The sequence below is a fragment of the Schistocerca nitens genome, chromosome 5 (assembly GCF_023898315.1).
Source record: "Schistocerca nitens isolate TAMUIC-IGC-003100 chromosome 5, iqSchNite1.1, whole genome shotgun sequence".
NCBI classification, from domain to species: Eukaryota; Metazoa; Arthropoda; class Insecta; order Orthoptera; family Acrididae; genus Schistocerca; species Schistocerca nitens.
In genome coordinates, this window is record NC_064618.1 from 53,479,480 (window position 1) to 53,503,282 (window position 23,803).

General features: G+C 49.1%; 1 protein-coding gene across 1 annotated transcript in view; it reads left to right on the top strand.

Annotated features, from left to right (window-relative positions):
* Nucleotides 1–23,803, top strand: part of LOC126259594 (discoidin domain-containing receptor tyrosine kinase B-like) — a 416,947-nt gene that overhangs the window by 162,614 nt on the left and 230,530 nt on the right. The window lies entirely within an intron of this gene.

Genomic DNA, 23,803 nt, shown 5'->3' on the forward strand with positions numbered 1-23,803 from the left:
CTGATACCACATACGTCGACGCGTTTCCAGTGAGACATTTTCGAGAAACGTTGGCAGATCATTCTGTAGAAACGCGATGTATGTTGCAGCTGTCGGAGGTTTCAAGCGTCAACTTTAGGTTACAATATCTCCGGATGTAATTAACATTTTACAATGCAACAAACGGCACTGATTACGTATTTGTTTATGTGTTCAGATGTGCTAACAAAACTAACGTGGTTCCATTTACAAAACGTAGGTTTATGTTGAAAAACATGCTTCCGTGCATTTTTGTATGGTTTGTATTAAACAATTGCACTAGCCCCTCTGCTCACGTTCGGTCTGTGGAATCGGTTCGTCAGTACTTGATGTGGTTTACGAAATATATCCTGCGGTAACGTTAGGTGACTCACCCAGTATATAAGGCTCACCGGCCACTTGACTATCTTCTTCTTCTGCGCGGATGCACAAACAGTGCCCAAACTCTTACGGGAATCGGCAACGCGCCGCGAGTAATGAGTATAATGGGCGGGGGCACTACGAATGTAGTGCGGGACAATACGTTGAGAACGTGGGTTTGGCGGGAGGCGTGCACTGGCACTATCCTCTGTATCCTCGGTGGCTCAGAAGGATAGAGCGTCTGCCATGCAAGCAGGAGGTCCCGGGTTCGAGTCCCGGTAGGGGCACACATTTTCCTATGTCCCCGTTGACGTATGTCAACGCATGTAAGCACCTAAGGGCCTTCATTTTATTGTACTGTATTCAAACTTTAAATGATTGTATGTCCTGTTTAACTTAAATTTTTCCACATTTAAACCAAGCTGCCTTTCATCACACTAAACAGAAATTCAATCAGAGTCGTCCTGTATCCTCTAGCCTCTTAAGGCCAACGCCGACATTTTCCCGTAGACTACAGCTTCATCAGCAAACAGTTGCATACCGTTGCTCACTCTATCCCTCAAATCGTTTACGTATAGAGTGTGTCCCTCATTCGAGTATTCACGCGCATTTCATCTTGTGTTTCGGGACATACTCACAATTTCACTTTTGCTGTATGTAACTGGAGTCCCGTTGCAAACTGTTTCCCGTTACAACAAAATGATATTTCAAGCGGAATTTTTTTGTACACATTCGATAGAGCTGTCCCCAAATTGGTCTAATGCGATATTCGTTTCATCGATACATACACTCCTGGAAATTGAAATAAGAACACCGTGAATTCATTGTCCCAGGAAGGGGAAACTTTATTGACACATTCCTGGGGTCAGATACATCACATGATCACACTGACAGAACCACAGGCACATAGACACAGGCAACAGAGCATGCACAATGTCGGCACTAGTACAGTGTATATCCACCTTTCGCAGCAATGCAGGCTGCTATTCTCCCATGGAGACGATCGTAGAGATGCTGGATGTAGTCCTGTGGAACGGCTTGCCATGCCATTTCCACCTGGCGCCTCAGTTGGACCAGCGTTCGTGCTGGACGTGCACACCGCGTGAGACGACGCTTCATCCAGTCCCAAACATGCTCAATGGGGGACAGATCCGGAGATCTTGCTGGCCAGGGTAGTTGACTTACACCTTCTAGAGCACGTTGGGTGGCACGGGATACATGCGGACGTGCATTGTCCTGTTGGAACAGCAAGTTCCCTTACCGGTCTAGGAATGGTAGAACGATGGGTTCGATGACGGTTTGGATGTACCGTGCACTATTCAGTGTCCCCTCGACGATCACCAGTGGTGTACGGCCGGTGTAGGAGATCGCTCCCCACACCATGATGCCGGGTGTTGGCCCTGTGTGCCTCGGTCGTATGAAGTCCTGATTGTGGCGCTCACCTGCACGGTGCCAAACACGCATACGACCATCATTGGCACCAAGGCAGAAGCGACTCTCATCGCTGAAGACGACACGTCTCCATTCGTCCCTCCATTCACGCCTGTCGCGACACCACTGGAGGCGGGCTGCACGATGTTGGGGCGTGAGCGGAAGACGGCCTAACGGTGTGCGGGACCGTAGCCCAGCGTCATGGAGACGGTTGCGAATGGTCCTCGCCGATACCCCAGGAGCAACAGTGTCCCTAATTTGCTGGGAAGTGGCGGTGCGGTCCCCTACGGCACTGCGTAGGATCCTACGGTCTTGGCGTGCATCCGTGCGTCGCTTCGGTCCGGTCCCAGGTCGACGGGCACGTGCACCTTCCGCCGACCACTGGCGACAACATCGATGTACTGTGGAGACCTCACGCCCCACGTGTTGAGCAATTCGGCGGTACGTCCACCCGGCCTCCCGCATGCCCACTATACGCCCTCGCTCAAAGTCCGTCAGCTGCACATACGGTTCACGTCCACGCTGTCGCGGCATGCTACCAGTGTTAAAGACTGCGATGGAGCTCCGTATGCCACGGCAAACTGGCTGACACTGACGGCGGCGGTGCACAAATGCTGCGCAGCTAGCGCCATTCGACGGCCAACACCGCGGGTCCTGGTGTGTCCGCTGTGCCGTGCGTGTGATCATTGCTTGTACAGCCCTCTCGCAGTGTCCGGAGCAAGTATGGTGGGTCTGACACACCGGTGTCAATGTGTTCTTTTTTCCATTTCCAGGAGTGTAGTAACAGGGACAGTAAAACACGAAGAATAACCGGTATTTCAAGAGCGACAGCACCGCACTGGCAGCTGTTCCTATGCGGCAGCGCTGCCCAGTCGCTGCTGGTGTACTGGTTATCCTTCGTACTTTAGTTCCCCTTTTAACACATATCGATAAAAGAAATGTCGCACTAGAATAATTGGGGACCGCTCTATCTAAAGGGCACAAAAATCTTCCTTTAAAAATAACTTTTTCTGTAACGAAAAACAAACCGACGCTTTCCGTGATCGCTGGGCGTCACATGAAAGCGGTGATGAGCGGTATATGTGTGAGCTGACTCCAGCCACACACTGCAAAAGCTAAACTGCAAACATGTACCGAAACCTCAGAGAAGATGCATCTGCCGACTGTTGGGAGGGACATCCGGGATAGAGAACAAGAGTAGTAATTTCTTGGAGAACTCTGGACGATATTCTGCTCTCTGACGAACACTCGCCGTCCAGGGCAACGTACTGGGTTGTATTAATTAAATGTCTTTGAGTCAAGTTTCTGGAAACCTATTTCCTATTTTAGGGTATTCGTTTAACAGTCTACAGTGGGGAATCATGTCAAACGCTTTCCGGTAATCTAGGAATATGGAATCTGCGTTGCCCTTCCTCAGTTTTTCGCAGGATATCGTGAAAGATGAGATATTCACGAGTTAGGTTTTTTAAATTCATGGAGATCTGTGAATAGATTATTTTATCATCAACGAAATTGTGTACATTCAAACGTATACGATGCTGAAGAATACAGGTTATTCTAAATTCCCTGTACAAACTTCTAGGACTTGTAGAGGGGAGTGGGCAGATAATGTTTTTTATTCGAACCCCTGTCCGGAAATGTATGGTACCTTTTCCGTGCAACAACAATTTCAAAACATGTTGGTAACGAAAGCACTTTTACAAGTAATTGATTAGTCGCGACCCAATAGATCACTTGTTTCACTGTTCCAATCATTAATAGCCAAATAAATTGCGCGTGTACTCAAAAATGGTTCAAATGGCTCTGAGCACTATGCGACTTAACTTCTGAGGTCATCAGTCGCCTAGAACTTAGAACTAATTAAACCGAACTAACCTAAGGACAACACACACACCCATGCCCGAGGCAGGATTCGAACCTGCGACCGTAGCGGTCGCTCGGTTCCAGACTGTAGCGCCCAGAACCGCACGGCCACTCCGACCGGCTGCGCGTGTACTCGTTGACGGGTTGTCTTCACCTTCTTGATGCAGTACATCCTTTTCTAATTCAGGTGTGTGGCGTCTCCTTGGACCATCACAATCACGCCTGCATTACGGTGAAGTGCCCTTCCTCGAAGCCGTTGCGTAACTGTGGCGAAAAGGGTGTGCGATGGAGACAGACGTGATGATCCTGACAAAGGCGACAAGCAGTTCTTCCATTACGGTGACCTCCACCATACCGAAGGATCATGTCGGTGTATTCTGCAAACGTGCATTCAACCATGTTGCTCTAACACTCACAGACACGTGAGTGAGGCTCGAACCAGACCAGAGACATCAAATGACATCAGCCAATCCGATGCAACCACCCCCAACAGCGACTACCCTGTTGCATACCTACCTAGCAAACATGTTTTCAGACGGCGGTAACACGGAAACGGTATATTTCCGAACATGGTCTCCTATTCAAAATATTATGCACTCACTCCGCGCTACAATTCCAAGAAGTTTGTAACGGCAATTTGCGAACACTTTGTATGTGCTGCATGCCAACGTTAAGGATATTTGCCATTTTGCGAATCCATTCTTTCATCGTCCTGGGCTTTTTCCAGTTGCTTGGGACTCTCCGGGGATTCACATAAATGCAAGAAATATCCAGGACCTAACTTGGAAAGCCGCGTCGCCGTGAGGTCAGCTGCCGACGCCTGCTGCACCGGCGCCTGGGAAGCCGTCAGTCGCGATGACCGCGAGCTCCCGTCACGGACGGACCACACGCCTTGGGGCCGGCTTACCGTGAAGTCCGGGCGTCAGTCCCCGGCGGCGCCTGTTACCGAGACCGCGCTGGGGCCGGTCCTGCTGGAAGTTCGCCGACCCCCAGAGCTGAAGCAGACATCTGGCGGCGAACGGATGACTCCTGCGAGCTGGAACAGACTTCCGGAATCGAAAGATTGAACATTCGGACACGGACCACGTCCGTCCTCAGATCCGAACTGCTTCCTAATGGCTTCTGTCCGTTGCTGCCTGCGCTCCACTATTTATATCCGGCAGGAGGACGTTTTTTACCCTCGGTGGCAGCTTCTCGTTATTACTCCCGCAGTATATTGCTGCATAACTTAGTGTGCTGGCCTCACTTCTCCTTACTCAGCACTCTCCAGGCTTCGCTCGGCGCTCGGTCTGGGTGCGTCCTTGCGTCAGCCGGTTGGTAGACTGCAACTGTCAGCAAGGCTATCTGTGCCGCGCCTACTTCGAAATGCCGCGATCGCCGGCTGCCTCTGTTTTGCCATTCTCCACTGCGTGAAGCAACGCTTACTACATGTGGCCGCAAGAGCAGGAACACACACACACACACACACACGCGCGCGCGCGCGCGCGCGCGCGCGCAGAGAGACAGAGACAGAGAGAGAGACATAATGAGAGAGTTTATCGTCCCATTTACGTAACAGAAAACAGAGGTGATTTTGAGTCTGTAGGCATGAAATTAGAACGTCGCTGTCAGGTATGCGAACGATTCCGGGTCTGAGCTGCGTGACTGGGGTGGCGAGTTCGGGACGCGTGCGGCGCTCGCTTGCATGTGGCTGCGTATGTTGGGGGTAGGGGAGCCGGCGGTGCCGGCTGTTGGCTGTCGGCTGTTCGTGACGGGCATCCAGAGGCGCGCTGGCAGCTAGCAGCTGTAGCCGTGGCTGCCGCCTGCCGGCATACAAATACAGCCACAGCGGCAGGGGGAGTGCCTGTACACGAGCGCAGTACTCCGGAGTGGGAGTGACGGGACGGCGGCGGCTGGCAGGTGAAGCGCAAGCAGCGGGCCGAATCCAGCAGCGCTGTCAAGCGAGCACCAGGCCGGGGGAGGTCACCAGGTCAGCAAGCGGTCTGGCGCAGCAGACAGAAGAAACCGGTAAGGCGAAGGGTTATCCTGTAGGATGATGAGCCAGAATACACTACTGGCCATTAAAATTGCTACACCAAGAAGAAATGCAGATGATAAACGGGTATTCATTGGACAAATATATTATACTAGACTGACATTTGATTACATTTTTAAGCAATTTGGGTGCATAGATCCTGAGAAATCAGTAACCAGAACAACCACCTCTGGCCGTAATAACGGCGTTGATACGCCTGGCCATTGAGTCCTACAGAGCTTGGATGGCGTGTACAGCTGCCCATGCAACTTCAACAGGATACCACAGTACATCAAGAGGAGTGACTGGCGTATTGTGACGAGCCAGTTGCTCGGCCACCACTGACCGGACGTTTTCAATTGGTGAGAGATCTGGAGAATGTGCTGGCCAGGGCAGCAGTCGAACATTTCCGCTATCCACAAAGGCCCGTACAGGCCCTGCAACATGCGGTCGTGTATTATCCTGCTGAAATGTAGGGTTTCGAAGGGATCGAATGAAGGGTAGAACCACGAGTCGTAACACATCTGAAATGAAACGTCCACTGTTCAAAGTGCCGTCAATGAGACCAAAATATGACCGATACGTGTAACCAATGGCACCCCATACCATCACGCCAGGTGACGCGCCAGTATGGCTGTGACGAATACACGCTTCCAATGTGCGTTGACCGTGATGTCGCCAAACACGGGTGCGACCATCATGATGCTGTAAACAGAACCTGGATTCATCAGGAAAAATGACATTTTGCCAATCGTTCACCCAGGTTCGTCGTTGAGTACACCATCACAGGCGCTCCTGTCTGTGATGCAGCGTCAAGGGTAACTGCAGCCATGGCCTTCGAGCTGATATTCCATGCTGCTGCAAACGTCGTCGAACTGTTCGTACAGATGGTTGTTGTCTTGCAAACGTCCCCTTCTGTTGACTTAGCGATCGAGACGTGGCTGCACGATCCGTTACAGCCATCCGGTTAAGATGACTGTCATCTCGACTGCTAGTGATACGAGGTCGTTGGGATACAGCACGGCGTTCCGTATTACCCTCCTGAACCCACTGTTTCCATATTCTGCTAACAGTCATTAGATCTCGACCAACGCGAGCACCAAAGTCGCGATACGATAAACCGCAATCGCGATAGGCTACAATCCGACCTTTATCAAATTCGGAAACGTGATGGTACGCATTTCTCCTCCATACACGAGGCATCACAACAAAGTTTCACCAGGGAACGCCGGTCAACTGCTTTTTGTGTATGAGAAATCGGTTGGAAACTTTCTCACGTCAGCACGTCGTAGGTGTCGCCAGCGGCGCCAACCTTGTGTGAATGCTCTGAAAAGCTAATCATTTCCATATCACAGCATCTTTGTCCTGTCGGTTAAATTCCGCGTCTTTAGCACGTCATCTTCGTGGTGTCGCAATTTTAATGGCCATTAGTGTATTATGAGCATCTCCATCATTGCGTACTGATCCACTTCTGGAACAAAACACAATCGCGATTACGTGTGGTGTATATCGACAAGCCCTTACTAGCTACTTCAGAGGTGTGTGATGAAAGTTTTCTGGGCGATGCACACGAAAGTCTCGTAAATTATGAGCCGGTGGTTTGTGGACACGGAGCTGCCGCAGGATAGAAGATGAGTTCTATCAGGTTCACATAAAAATTTGGTTGCCAGGAAATCAGTGTGAGGTCGCCATCGTGAAACCATTGTTGAAAGATTCTGATCATGGTACATGGACTGTTATCATGCTGGAAGGACCCATGGTCGACTGGGAAGAGATTAGACTTGAAGGGATGCAGGTGTTCAACAATAATGTTCACATAGTCCAATGCTGTTATGCTCCCACATTAGGTTACTACCACACGTCCCATAGATGCCGAGCTGATTGTCCCAACTGACATTATTTTTCCCCGCCCGCCATTGTACGTGGCGTCGTGCATATTTTGAATACGCGTTCGCCTGTATGACGATGCATCCTGACACGACCATCAACCAGGTGCAACCATAAACGTGATTCATTCCACCGGGTGACGCATTTCCACTGAACCAGGGTCCAGTCTCGATGATTCCTTACCCCCTGTAGTCTTAAGTAAGGATGTCGTTGGGGGAACATGTGAGAGTCGTCTGATGTGGGACCTCATGTTTGCCAATGCAGACTGAATGGTATATTTGGAACACCTTGTTCCACCATTGTACCTTGTTCCCACAGATCGCTGCCTACAATTGGCTGTAGAGCGTACGAGTATTACACTGCATTTTCTGTTATGAGACGGCGGCGCCCAGCACCTTGTCACCTTGTCGAGGTTTCGTGGTACTTCAATCAAGTTTCATAGATTCTCACGACAGTAGCAATGGAAAAACCGGAATAGCGTCGCCATTTCCGAGACGCTTGTTACCAGGCATCCTGACATATGTCACAGCCGATTAAGGAAGTGGATTACTGTATTTGTGCTCCATACTCTCGCTAGAATGATTCCCCGCTCCTCTCTGCTCTGCTTCTATACATTTCTTACCTCGAAACCACCAGCATGTGCCAGTGAATCTCGCAGTGGCCAGTTTTCGTACTGTTTTGGCTCACCAGTGTATGAAACTGCACTATGACTGCATGGATAGACAGCAGCCCGCATCTCGTGGTCGTGCGGTAGCGTTCTCGCTTTCCACGCCCGGGTTCCCGTGTTCGATTCCCGGCGGGGTCAGGGATTTTCTCTGCCTCGTGAAGGCTGGGTGTTGTGTGATGTCCTTAGGTTAGTTAGGTTTAAGTAGTTCTAAGTTCTAGGGGACCGATGACCATAGATGTTAAGTCCCATAGTGCTTAGAGCCATTTGAACCATTTTTTTGATAGACAGCAGACCTTTAAAGCGCAGGTTCAAATGGCTCTGAGCACTATGGGACTCAACTGCTGTGGTCATAAGTCCCCTAGAACTTAGAACTCCTTAAACCTAACTAACCTAAGGACAGCACACAACACCCAGCCATCACGAGGCAGAGAAAATCCCTGACCCCGCCGGGAATCGAACCCGGGAACCCGGGCGTGGGAAGCGAGAACGCTACCGCACGACCACGAGATGCGGGCTTTAAAGCGCAGGAATATCAAGCAGTAACTGATGATTTACACTGGCGTAACTGGTGTAAATTGCGGCCTAGGCAAGTTCTGACATTGTCCCCCACCCTCCACAATTTTTTTTTTACTTAATCCTCAGCCCAATCACTCTTCCCGTCCAATCTTATATGTTTTCGTCAGTATAACAGAATCATACTGTACAGAGTGTCCGAAAAGTCCTTGTACCTGTGGTATCGTCCATAGAACGCAGTGCCACACCGAAGCTGGCAGTGCATATCGATACCAAAGTCAATGGCGATGTCTCCCTGCAATCCGCAACGACGAATGGATGAGGCTGAAGAGGACACGCCCTCTATCTTAGCACAGAGGTCAATATAGAGCCGAAAATGCAAGCACTTGCCCAGTCCGTCGCCGCAATGGAAGCAGTCAGCATCATCGAGTAGGATTAAAGAGTTGTTCAGGTCTTAGGCTGAGACGTACTTTTGTAAATGTTGAAGATTGTACCTCAAGAGAAGAGTTTGTTAATTAATTCATTAAGTAATGCTGTAATAATGAACGACAGTTTTAACTATCAACGACTCCTGTGACAAAGGATTGTATCAACTTAAGCAAATCTTTTATCATTCATGTAATACAGTTCATGTGTTGTAGTTCAGACGAGGCGTCTCTCAGAGCATGTTACGGCCGTCCGCCCCGATAGCTGAGTGGTCCCTCTGTCAGCCTTCGGCGGCGCAGCGGTTCCGACGGTGTTTACGTCCCTGCCGCACGTCTGCGCGAGAGGTGTTTACGTTAAGTGTGTAGCGGTGTGTCGCGGTATACATAGAACGAATCATGGCCTTGTCGTTCCGCAAATCGACACTGAAATTTAGCTTTGTTAACGAATATGCTCGACCGAAGGCTTACGAGATCGAACGCTATTTAAGGGACGAGGTGAAAATCGAACCTGACGTTCTAGTTTGAATACACTTATCTATACTCGGCAGCGTGGTCTATGTCAAGCTCATAAATGAAGCGGCATGTGACGAACTACTACTTCGACACCGACAAGCACTTCGTTTGTGTCATTCGGACGGGAATGTTGGAGCGGTAACAGTTGAACACGCCGGCATGGGACTCCGAACGATCCGCGTCTTTGAGCTTCCATTCGAAGTGCCAGAAGAATTGGTGACAGACGCCCTGCGTCCTTCCGGAACGGCCCTATCCCACGTGGCTGAAAAATGGGCGAGTTTCAAGACGTATCCTGTCCTCAGTGGCGTCAGACAAATACGGATCGAACTCCGAAAACACGTCCCGTCATACGTATACATCGCTGGTTGTAGGGCGATTGTCATTTACGACGGACAACCAAGGACGTACTCTGGGTGTGGGAAGAAGGGACACATACGTTCTGAGTGTGCTCAACGAAGGTTATTACAGCTGCCACGGGATGATCCACCCCTCACGCCGCATCCGACTGTGCTCCCCATGACTTACGTCGCCGCATTACGCGATGACGTGGGCCGCGAGACAGACGCGTACCAGAACACACAGACAGCGGCGGATCGTGGCGAGCCACAGAAAGACGACGTTGCGCTGGACCGCCTGCAGCAGTCACAGGACGCCCTCTCTTCGGTTCAGCTTGCGGCCCCTTCAGATAAGGCACTTGGAGACGTCGATAATACGACGGCGCACGATTCCGACGTCCCCCACGAACAACTGGAGACCGTGCTGACCTGACCTCTGATTCCGAGGCCCGGCAACGTAAACAGCGATCACCAAAACGCCGGAAGAAGCGCCGCCTCACGGTGGAGAACGACCACTCTGATCTAGCAGACAATTCTGAGACGTTTACGGGTACAGAACAGACGACCATGGATACAGAAGAACTGCCTAGCGTGGATGCAACGGTGGCCAGCGGGACGGCGGCACGACCTACCGCTGACCTTGCTCCAGACACAGCGAAGGAGCTCGATAGACTGCAACAGGCTACTGAGGAGGCTACGACGCCTGCACCGCACGACAACGATGGGACACTAGGGGACTGGTCAGAAGAGCCACCCCCGTGGGGAACAGACGATGCCGGAGGAACTGCTCCCACGCACTCTCCTGGTGTAAGACCGGCAGAGTGCACGGAATAACGGCAGACCATATGAGGGGACGGCGGGGGACGTTAGTCCGACAGCAGCCTATGTACGGCGAAATTAGCGACCGTACGGTACCCTATCTACGTTGACCGCCATGCAACAAGCTTATCGGATAGGGTCTGTTAACATCAATAGCATTGGGACGCCGGTAAAAATGAAGATGCTCAGTGACATGATAAAGGCTGCGGATTTAGACATCGCACTATTACAAGAAGTTCGGGTGCTTCCCCCCGCGGACTTTTACGGTTACGACATTTACTGTTCCCCTTGTGACGAGAGAGGCGTTGGCACAGCTATACTATTAAAGGAAGGGATACGTGCAGACGAAGTAGAGTATTTGCCTTCTGCCCGTGGTACGGCCGTGACCATAGGTGGAATACGTTTGATCAACATATACGCACCGTCAGGCTCGGATAAGAGAAGGGACAGAGCAGATTTTTACTCCCATGAAGTTACACCGTTGTTCCAGGGACGATACGATGGTTGCATACTCGGCGGAGATTTTAATTGTGTGCTAGACAGAAAGGACCAACAACCTAACTATACTACTAGCCAAGAACTTAGGGAGCTGGTCAACGGGATGGAATTCGTCGATACATGGGACCTGAAGTATCGCAACCAACCAGGATATACATTTTTTACTAGCCACTCCGCGGGCCGTTTGGATCGGATCTACGTTTCAATGTCGACGGTGGATGCAGAAATATGGCCGACAGCGTTTAGGGACCACGAGGCATATATTTGTACGGTTAACCTTGCTAGACAGCAGGTATGGAGACGGAGGGGTGATTGGAAGATGTACGTCTCCCACCTGCGAGATAAAGAATGCCGAAGCACGGTGGAAGACGCGTGGCATGGCTGCCTCCGTCGACAAAATTCTTTCAATTCTGTCCTGCAGTGGTGGATCGAGTGCGCGAAGCCAGCTTTACGGAGGACGTTAATAGGTTACGGGAAGGAGGTTTCTCAATGGCAGCGCACGACCACTGAGTTTTACTTTACGGCTCTCCGGGAACTGTTATCTCAACCACCTACACCAGAACGCCAGACGGCCGTCCCCCGAGTTAAGGCGAAGCTGGTACAACTTGCGACGCAGAGGATGGCAGGTACGATGATACGCGCGAGGTCGCAGGATTTCCTGCCCAACGAGGTTCCCTCGATGCATTATGTGATAAAGGAAAGACGAAGAAGACGCAGGAATTTAATACATTAGATCGATCTCGGCGATGGCCGTCGTTTTACAACGCAAAGGGGCATAGCACAGGCGTTCACTGATCATTTTAGCAGATTCTATGCGAGCAACGGGGAGGGTCAGTGGGAGCTGGGGAACGTCCTGGAAGAGATCCCACACGCGACGAGTGTGAACGGGGAAGCGGACGGGTTATCTGAAATTACGTGTGAAGAGCTGGAGGAAGCGATTACACGAGGTGCCTGCAACAAGTCCCCAGGTCCAGACGGATTCCCGTTGGAATTTTACCGTGCCTTTGTGACCATTATGACACCGATGTGGCTATGTATGTTTAATGAGCTTCTGCGGCAAGAAATACCGGTTCACATTCAATTCACGGAAGGGCTCATGATACCGATACCGAAGCCCCGTGGTGGCAAACGCCTTGCGATTATCGCCCCTTGACCCTCCTTAATAGTGACTACAAGATCTTCATGCGCATCCTGGGAAGTCGTATCAAAAAGTAGCTGGAGAATCGAATACGTGCCGATCAGACTTGTCTTGGTGGCATCAGTAATATCCACACAGCCTTGGGAGACTATCGTGACGTGGTCGCCCTCGCGGCTGCATGCCGCCTCCGGGGGGCGATGGTTGCAGTACATTTCGATCCTGCTTTTGATCGCGTGGATCATGTGTACCTCGCGGCGGTGATGAACAGGGTGGGTGTCTCGACATTATTGACCAATGCTGTGATGCGGCTGTTGCACGGCGCCAGATCAGCGATGGTGGTCAACGGAGGGAGAACTGAGTATTTTAAGATCTTAATATCAGTGAGACAGGGTTGCCCCTCGTCGATCCTCCTTTATGCGATCGCCTTAGAACCGTGCCTCGCAGGCCTTCGCCGCCGTCTTACCGGGATCTCCCTGCGGCATTTATCATTCAAATGCAGAGCGTACGCGGATGACATTGTGTTCCTCGTACGGAATGAGGGGGAGACTCAAACAGCACTGGATTGGCTACAGACGTATGGGATGGCAGCTGGAAGTGTGGTCAACTACCGAAAATCACAATTCATGCATGTGGGGCGTGGACTAGAACCAGGAACGGAAGGACCCTTACCTGCGGTGGAAACCCTCCTCTGTTTGGGTATCACCTTTCATAAAGAGACAGCGAGAACGGCTGTGGACAACTACCTCAGACTGTTACTCAGTCCGCACGGCAGTACGACTAAACGCCCTACGGTCGATGGATATGCTGCAGCGAGTGTTACTCCTCAACCTTTATCTCGCGCCCATGATGTGCCACCTGACACACCTTCTCCCCTTGACGCGCACGATGGCTATGAGGATTCAAGCGGCTTTTGGGCACTGGGTACTATGTGTGCCAGTGACAACTCTTTAAGGTACAGTACAACACGCTTACCCTCCCAGCGCGAGAGAGGGGCGTTGGTTTGGTGAACGTGCACGAGAAGGCGCGTGCCATGTATATTAATACTATGCTCAAACGGTGGCGCAACAGGAATCACTCGCTTACGGGGACGATCATCGAAGAATTCGTACCAACATCGCATCTTCCTCCAGTCAGTGTCGGCCATATATCGCCCCCTTTAACGTGTGTGCGCACGTTCATCGTGGAACACAGTTACGTTCGAGAGCGTTTACCGACGACCCGACAGGCGACGTCGAAGGACGTGTACCATCTGTTTCTTCAACGGATCGCCCGGAATAGGGTGGAACGGAAACATCCAGCTGTTAATTGGCACGTGGTGTGGCGCACGGTCCACCACCCCCACCTACCTACAACAGTCAGATCAACATGGTACATTGTCGTCAACCGAAAATACCCTGCAAATGATAAAAAGTACGCAATACATTTGGCGGATTCGCCCTTGTGTCAGCAATGCGGCGTGCTGGATGCGGACGACCATCGGCTGGTCTGCGGCGAGGCATTGGCTGTCTGGACTCGCAAGAAAGATAATAGCGTTCATGCGGCGCACTGTCTATACAGCAGTCTGTTCTGACATAGTATTTTTTCCAGAGGAAACGTATTTTACGCGTCATAAGACGAACGCAGTGGCGTGGATCACGGGTATGACGGTCCATTACATCTATAGAGACACACGTACGAACTTACTGAACGTCCTGGATTACTGGCAATACTTGCAAGATGGACACACAAAACTATTACGGCTACAAAAGTACAAGGATTGGTATGCCAATTTCCTAGTAACGGTTTTTGCGGACCGGGCATATACTTGGGGTGTGCCGGGTGCTCAAAGATGAACACGGTGCTTTCTTTGTGAAACCGACCAAGTAAAGTGATCGACTAAGAACATTATGCGAGTATGCGACCTACGAAAAACTCAGGCTTGCACAGTTAGCAAATGGATGTACTTCAAATTTTGTTTTCATATCTATAAATACTGTTCTTTAGGGTGCCGGAGGTGGCCCCACTTTGATTTTGTTGTTATTTCATGCTGCATGGTAGGACGGCAGCGAGGTTCCTTCCAGGACAGTTATCATGTGTCAGGACGTACTATGTTTATTTTGTGAATAATAAAGGTTTCTGTTTCTCCTACCTTCCTTAATATAAAAAAAACATAAATAAAAACCCCTCACTCCCCCCAAAAAAAGGCAAAGGACCCGAGTTCGAGTCTCGGTCCGTTTTAGCAAAAAAAAAAAAGAAAAAAAAGTTGTCAGCGTGACGAATTGCCGTCCTACGGTCCCGAGTTCGATTCCCGACTGGGTCAGAAATTTTCTCCGCTCAGGGACTGAGTGTTGTGTTGTCTTCATCATCATTTCATCCCCATCCGGCGCGCAGGTCGCCCAATGTGGCGTCGAATGTAACAAGACCTGCACCATGGCGGCCGGACCTGCCCCGTAAGGGGCCTCCCGGTCAATGACGCCAAACGCTCATTTCCATTTTGCAGTGATGGCCGAAAGATTCTAGTTTCATCTGGCCAGAACAGTACCCCTAGGTCGAAACAGAATTTTCTATAATGGAACACTTACATATAATCAGTCATGTTTCTCATGTCACAATTGCACCCTAGTTTGAACGAACAATGGAACCGTTCGTATTATGATTCTTCCTACACTGAAGCATGACCTATTCGACGCCGAAAAGACTACTTTCTTCGTATCTTCTGATAATGTCACCTTGGAGTAATTGCTTTAGGATAATATAAAGCTTCTTCTGTTTTATTAATATCTGGAGATGGTCTATATGTACCGACACCCATAATATGACGTCAGTTTTTTGAGGTTATTCGCTGGAATTAAAGAAAGAAGTTGTACAAATGGAAATTATGAACCCGGAGGATCTGCATGTGGGCTACAGCACCTCGCATAGTTATCTGTCCGTCTCCTTGTACTCCTTGATATCTTGGGAAGCATGTCTCGAGTTATTCCTTGAAAAACTTCCTCGACTCTTTTGCTCAGTTCTTCAACAGTCTTGTACCTACACTCAGCGACATGGGACTTCGTTATAATCCATGACGAATTGACTGGCCTTGTGGTGGCCGTTTCAGGGGGTATGAGGATGTTGGGAGCGACACGCAGTCCGATGATCTTGAAACAGATCATCAAGGTGCTCATGCTCTTGAATATTAAAGTGTGCTGGATTTCCGTCACGCTGTATTGTATGTGAGCTGGGATATTATCCACATTGGCTAATGTGTCCAAATAAGAAATTCTATTCACATACCTTTCAAAAGAGTAAATAAATAAATAAAATAACAAACGGATCGAACAAGTATTGAGATGACATCGTGACCCACGTCACAACATTAGGCTAGTTCCATTCTAACTTCAGCACATCTGTGTTATCAGGCGGCTATGATCACCCATTCCATACGGTGGTTGCCTATTTGACGGTCTCCAGAAGCAGAAAGAAATTGATTTTCAGTTTTTCGTCTTGTTATTCACCGAATTTAAAATATTAAATGCTGTTTAATCTACTGATGGAGAAGTATAATCTTACGTTAAATGTTTAACATAATAATTCAAGTATTAAACTTAAAAGCTGTTTATATGACTTGAATCAGCGTTAGTCACAACGCACAAATTGCCCACACAATATTCGTCCAGTACTGGACAACAAGAGCACTTGCCAACATCCAACAAACCTTTCTAATAAGGTACCTCGCAGACTCTCTGAAAAAGTTCGCCGACACTCTTTAAAGTAATGAAAGGTAAAAAGTTTATAGCTTACTATGTGTTGGCTGTTCATGCAGGAAAACTTCATCATGCATAACGTTTAAAATTTATTACTTCTTTACTATCAACTCCATTTGCAACATGTTCTACGGACTCTATCACCATATACCACAGAATGTACCTGCAAAATTACCCAAGAATTATTTTTATTCAAGGTCCGAACAGTGATGAAATGGAAACCACAGTGAAAACGAAAAATTTTGTATTTGCAATATTTAGTACACTTTCTAGCTACCTCTCTTCAAAGTCGGCGCTCCGACTTAAACATATCGTAGCGTGGTACCAACTTTGGGATACCCTCGTCGTAGAACGCAGCCGTGGTTTCCGCCAGTTCTCTACACTGGTCTGCAGTTCGTTGTCTGTGCCAAACTGTTATACCTATAGCTAGCCTTTCATGTGTACAAAGAGATGACAATAAAGGCAGCTAAGTCTGATATCACGGACAATCAAACGCTTCCCACTGAAAACGCTTCAAGAGGGTCTTTGTTGCAGCTGCAGTGTGAGGCAGAACCTTGTGATGGAGAAAGATAATGCCTGATGACAATATTCCTCTTCTCTTGTTCTGAATTGTCCTTTGTAGACTGTTTTGTGGCATCGTCTTATCCACTTAGTGAAATGAATCATAGGTTGACAGTTGCTTCCTTACCTGACTTCTTGCAACATGAAATCCGTAGGTCCTGCCTGAAAGTTCCTGCATCATTGCCGCACTCTGCAGCCGCGTATGACAGTTACAGGGTGTTTCAAAAATGACCGGTATATTTGAAACGGCAATAAAAACTAAACGAGCAGCGATAGAAATACACCGTTTGTTGCAATATGCTTGGGACAACAGTACATTTTCAGGCGGACAAACTTTCGAAATTACAGTAATTACAATTTTCAACAACAGATGGCGCTGCAAGTGATGTGAAAGATATAGAAGACAACGCCGTCTGTGGGTGCGCCATTTTGTACGTCGTCTTTCTGCTGTAAGCGTGTGCTGTTCACAACGTGCAAGTGTGCTGTAGACAACATGGTTTATTCCTTAGGATTTTTCTGGTGTTGGAATTCCACCGCCTAGAACACAGTGTTGTTGCAACAAGACGAAGTTTTCAACGGAGGTTTAATGTAACCAAAGGACCGAAAAGCGATACAATAAAGGATCTGTTTGAAAAATTTCAACGGACTGGGAACGTGACGGATGAACGTGCTGGAAAGGTAGGGCGACCGCGTACGGCAACCACAGAGGGCAACGCGCAGCTAGTGCAGCAGGTGATCCAACAGCGGCCTCGGGTTTCCGTTCGCCGCGTTGCAGCTGCGGTCCAAATGACGCCAACGTCCACGTATCGTCTCATGCGCCAGAGTTTACACCTCTATCCATACAAAATTCAAACGCGGCAACCCCTCAGCGCCGCTACCATTGCTGCACGAGAGACATTCGCTAACGATATAGTGCACGGGATTGATGACGGCGATATGCATGTGGGCAGCATTTGGTTTACTGACGAAGCTTATTTTTACCTGGACGGCTTCGTCAATAAACAGAACTGGCGCATATGGGGAACCGAAAAGCCCCATGTTGCAGTCCCATCGTCCCTGCATCCTCAAAAAGTACTGGTCTGGGCCGCCATTTCTTCCAAAGGAATCATTGGCCCATTTTTCAGATCCGAAACGATTACTGCATCACGCTATCTGGACATTCTTCGTGAATTTGTGGCGGTACAAACTGCCTTAGACGACACTGCGAACACCTCGTGGTTTATGCAAGATGGTGCCCGGCCACATCGCACGGCCGACGTCTTTAATTTCCTGAATGAATATTTCGATGATCGTGTGATTGCTTTGGGCTATCCGAAACATACAGGAGGCGGCGTGGATTGGCCTCCCTATTCGCCAGACATGAACCCCTGTGACTTCTTCCTGTGGGGACACTTGAAAGACCAGGTGTACCGCCAGAATCCAGAAACAATTGAACAGCTGAAGCAGTACATCCCATCTGCATGTGAAGCCATTCCGCCAGACACGTTGTCAAAGGTTTCGGGTAATTTCATTCAGAGACTACGCCATATTATTGCTACGCATGGTGGATATGTGGAAAATATCGTACTATAGAGTTTCCCAGACCGCAGCGCCATCTGTTGTTGAAAATTGTAACTACTGTAATTTCGAAATTTTGTCTGCCTGAAAATGTACTGTTGTCCCAAGCATATTGCAACAAACGGTGTATTTCTATCGCTGCTCGTTTAGTTTTTATTGCCGTTTCAAACATACCGGCCATTTTTGAAACACCCTGTACCTTACGTGGGTTGCGTAGAATCAGGCGGAAGGCATCAGAATGAAAACATCGGATGACAGCACGTATTTCACATGTGACGGGAGCCTCTACTTTTCTAGAGGTCTTAACGTGCTCAGTCTGCGCTCAGAACTGAAAAGTGCGACACGACGCGATCTAGAGATGCTAGAGATGCTACACAACACCTCTGTGAAAAGCTTCATCGTATTTTATATAAGTCTGCAGGCTTTCGTGGCCGTTGTCACTGAAGTTAAAATCTTCTGGGTTATTAGGCAGCGTCATGTTTCTTCTAAAATGATCGACGTTTCGACAGGGCCTTTAGGCGGAATATTTATACCGCTAATAAGAATGACGAGGAACCGCCTTTTCACTCCGTCAGGTTACCGTTCGTTTCTGGGGTCACTGACCACATAAGCAGAATTTTAAAGAAAAATGGTATTCAGACATCTTTTTTTAGTCAAAACAAAATAAAAGACTTTTTTCCGACGGAAAACGGATGCCCCCGATTGCCTCCACAATGCAGGAGTCTATCAAGCGACATGTGGCTGCGGTAAAGTGTATATAGGCGAAACGGGAAGAACCGTTAAAGAGCGCATTAAGGAACACGAACAGCACATGCGGCTAAAGCAAAGTGCAAAATCGGCAGTAGCGGAACATCACGATAACTGTAGCTCTGACATCGACTTTAAAAACGTACGTGTACTGGCTAAAGAAACAAACATTTATAGAGGAAAGGTCCGAGAAGCGGTTGAAATTTCTAAGAATTCATCTAATTTCAATAGAGAGGACGGCTATAGGCTTCGGCATCGTGGCTCCCCTCCATCAAGGAAGTACATACGCGGCCGCGGTGTGTGAGCGGCATAAACAACGTGCTGCACGTCACCTCGGCGGACAATAATATTTTGGGTAAACATTCCACCTCTCTAGCTCTGTCCTTTTCCAATCGAGCCACTGATGACGATCAATCAGTAGCGGTACCAGGCAGTTCAACCAATAACCCTTCTCCGGGATAAGTGTAGAATAGTGCCTTTCTATCCAATGACGATGGGCCGCCAATGGTATCGACAGGAGATGAGCTACCAACGCCCCCCTTCTTCTGCAACAGAGCGGGAATATTAGCCAATGACTATGGCCCACCAATGGTAGCCACGTGAATTAAAACCAATACCATCACCTCTCCAACACGAACGCGTGAAAACTCCCCTTTCATAAAAGGACGCGACACTCGTCTCTGACAGTCTTCTAGCAGTAGTGGACACCAGAAGATCCTGAGGAAGATCCCAGCAGAGGGGTCGAAACGTCGATGATTTTAGAATAAACATGACACGGCCTAATAACCCAGAAGATTTTCTCTTCATCGCATTTTCACTGTGGTTTTAATTTCACCACCAGCCGAACCTTGAAAAAACAATAGCCCTGTATCATTTTAAGACCTATGTGTGGTTGAGGAAATATGTTCATACAGAGGAGTTCGATTATTGACAGATTCGTAAGAGTGGGGGAGTACGTTACAGTACGGTGGGAGGAAGGGCGTGGTTTCTGTCGAGGTAGGTAGCACAATGACTGATCACTGGATTCATATTTATACACTGACGGAAAAAAATACCAGCTTGAAGGACTTGTTTGAGATAAACGAAAGTTGGTAGATGTGTTTCTAAATATGAAAAATGAAGTCTGTCAGTTTCACGCCAGTCGCATAAGAATGGCGTTATAGTGCCACTACAAGGATGCAAATCAGGTTTTGCTTTAAATATGCGCTGTAACGGTCGTGAGCGTCAGTTTCCTTCGAGATTGGATGTGGTAGGTTGACGTTAGTCAAGAATGTCTTTAAGTTGACAAAGACGCCATAATCAGCACATAACGGAGTTCGAACGACGTCGTGTAATAGGGATACAAGAAACTTGGTGTTCCTTCTGCGGTACTGAAGAAAGACTTGAGAGGAGTGTAGCCACTGCACATGATTGCTGGTAGCGGTGATCACGGGAAGAAGAGCAAGCCCTGGACGGCCATGTGGCACTACCGGGAGGGAAGACCGCCGTGTTCGGCGTATAGCATCGTACTGCTTCTGCAGCACCTATTCGAGCAGCAGTTGGCACCACACTGAGGCAACGAACTTCTACAAATCGGTTACTTCAACGACAGCTCCGAGACAGAAGCTGTGTAGCGTGCGTTCCACTGGACCCAAACTACCGCCATTAGTGTTTACAGTGACGTCAAGCGAGAGCTAATTCTGGGGTAGGCTGGAGGTGTCTTGTGTTCTATGATGAAAACAGGTCTTTCCCCGGTGCCAATCACGGTCATGTGTCTGTTAGGAAGAAGCCAGCCGAGCGCCTGTTTATGGCGTAGACACACCGGACCTACACGTGAATCTACACTCCTGGAAATTGAAATAAGAACACCGTGAATTGATTGTCCCAGGAAGGGGAAACTTTATTGACACATTCCTGGGGTCAGATACATCACATGATCACACTGACAGAACCACAGGCACATAGACACAGGCAACAGAGCATGCACAATGTCGGCACTAGTACAGTGTATATCCACCTTTCGCAGCAATGCAGGCTGCTATTCTCCCATGGAGACGATCGTAGAGATGCTGGATGTAGTCCTGTGGAACGGCTTGCCATGCCATTTCCACCTGGCGCCTCAGTTGGACCAGCGTTCGTGCTGGACGTGCAGACCGCGTGAGACGACGCTTCATCCAGTCCCAAACATGCTCAATGGGGGACAGATCCGGAGATCTTGCTGGCCAGGGTAGTTGACTTACACCTTCTAGAGCACGTTGGGTGGCACGGGATACATGCGGACGTGCATTGTCCTGTTGGAACAGCAAGTTCCCTTGCCGGTCTAGGAATGGTAGAACGATGGGTTCGATGACGGTTTGGATGTACCGTGCACTATTCAGTGTCCCCTCGACGATCACCAGTGGTGTACGGCCAGTGTAGGAGATCGCTCCCCACACCATGATGCCGGGTGTTGGCCCTGTGTGCCTCGGTCGTCTGCAGTCCTGATTGTGGCGCTCACCTGCACGGCGCCAAACACGCATACGACCATCATTGGCACCAAGGCAGAAGCGACTCTCATCGCTGAAGACGACACGTCTCCATTCGTCCCTCCATTCACGCCTGTCGCGACACCACTGGAGGCGGGCTGCACGATGTTGGGGCGTGAGCGGAAGAAGGCCTAACGGTGTGCGGGACCGTAGCCCAGCTTCATGGAGACGGTTGCGAATGGTCCTCGCCGATACCCCAGGAGCAACAGTGTCCCTAATTTGCTGGGAAGTGGCGGTGCGGTCCCCTACGGCACTGCGTAGGATCCTACGGTCTTGGCGTGCATCCGTGCGTCGCTGCGGTCCGGTCCCAGGTCGACGGGCACGTGCACCTTCCGCCGACCACTGGCGACAACATCGATGTACTGTGGAGACCTCACGCCCCACGTGTTGACCAATTCGGCGGTACGTCCACCCGGCCTCCCGCATGCCCACTATACGCCCTCGCTCAAAGTCCGTCAACTGCACATACGGTTCACGTCCACGCTGTCGCGGCATGCTACCAGTGTTAAAGACTGCGATGGAGCTCCGTATGCCACGGCAAACTGGCTGACACTGACGGCGGCGGTGCACAAATGCTGCGCAGCTAGCGCCATTCGACGGCCAACACCGCGGTTCCTGGTGTGTCCGCTGTGCCGTGCGTGTGATCATTGCTTGTACAGCCCTCTCGCAGTGTCCGGAGCAAGTATGGTGGGTCTGACACACCGGTGTCAATGTGTTCTTTTTTCCATTTCCAGGAGTGTATACAGTCCGGGGTGCCATTTCGTACGACAGCAGGTCCACTTTCGTGGTTATTCCTAGCACCGTCACTGCAAATTTATACGTCAGACTGCTGATTCGAGCTGTTGTGTTGCCATTCATGAACAGCCTTGAAGAAGGTGTTTTCAACAGGTTAACGCTTGTCCACAAACTGCTGCTGTAGGCGAACATCCCCTACAGAACGTCGACACGTTGACTTTGCTTGCTCGATCACCAGATTTGTCTCCAGTCGAGCACGTATGCGACATCATCGGACGACAACTCCAGCGTCATTCACAAGCAGCATAAACTATCCCTGTAGTGACCGGTCAAGTGTAACAGGCATGGAACCTCATCCCCAAATTGGCATCTGGCACCTGTACGACACGGTGCATGCACGTTTGTTAGCTTGCAGTAAACATTCTGGCGGTTACACCGGTTATTAATGTACCAGCAATCCGCATTTGTAATGGCACATGTCAGGTATTACAATCCACGGAGAAGAAATAAAAACTTTGAGCTTCGCCGATGACATTGTAATTCTGTCAGAGACAGCAAAGGACTTGGAAGAGAAGTTGAATGGAATGGACAGTGTCTTGAAAGGAGGATATAAGAAGAACATCAACAAAAGTAAAACGAGGATAATGGAATGTAGTCGAATTAAGTCGGGCGATGCTGAGGAAATCAGTTTAGGAAATAAGGCACTTAAAGTAGTAAAGGAGTTTTGCTATTTGGGGAGCAAAATAACTAATGATGGTCGAAGTACAGAGGATATAAAATGTAAACTGGCAATGGCATGGCAAGCGCTTCTGAAGAAGAGAAATTTGTTAACATCGAGTATAGATTACAGTGTCAGGAAGATGTTTCAGAAAGTATTTGTATGGAGTGTAGCCATGTATGAAAGTGAAACGTGGACGATAAATAGTTTAGACAAGAAGTGAACAGAAGCTTTCGAAATGTTGTGCTACAGAAGAATGCTGAAGATTAAATTGGTACGTCACATAACTAATGAGGAAGTATTGAGTAGAATTGGGGAGAAGAGGAGTTTGTGGCACAACTTGACTAGAAGAAGGGATCGGTTGGTAGGACATGTTCTGAGACATCAAGGGATCAGCAATGTAGTATTTGAGGGCAGCGTGGAGGGTAAAAATGGTAGAGGGAGACCAAGAGATGGCTACACTAAGCAGATTCAGGAGGAGGTTGGTTGCAGCAGTTATTCGGAGATGAAGAAGCTTGCACAGGATAGAGTAGCATGGAGAGCTGCATCAAACCAGTCTCAGGACTGAAGACCACAACAACAACAACAACAACATGTCTCGTTTACATTAAACTGTGTACTTACAACGTTAATCACTTAAATGCGTTACCCAGACAAATATATTCCAGAAATTTCAATACTCTATATTAATTAAATCTTGATGTCGGAGTTTTTCCGTCAGTGTAATTTTTGTGGGCTGGATCGACGACAGAGGTCGGTTAGATGCGTTGAAGAG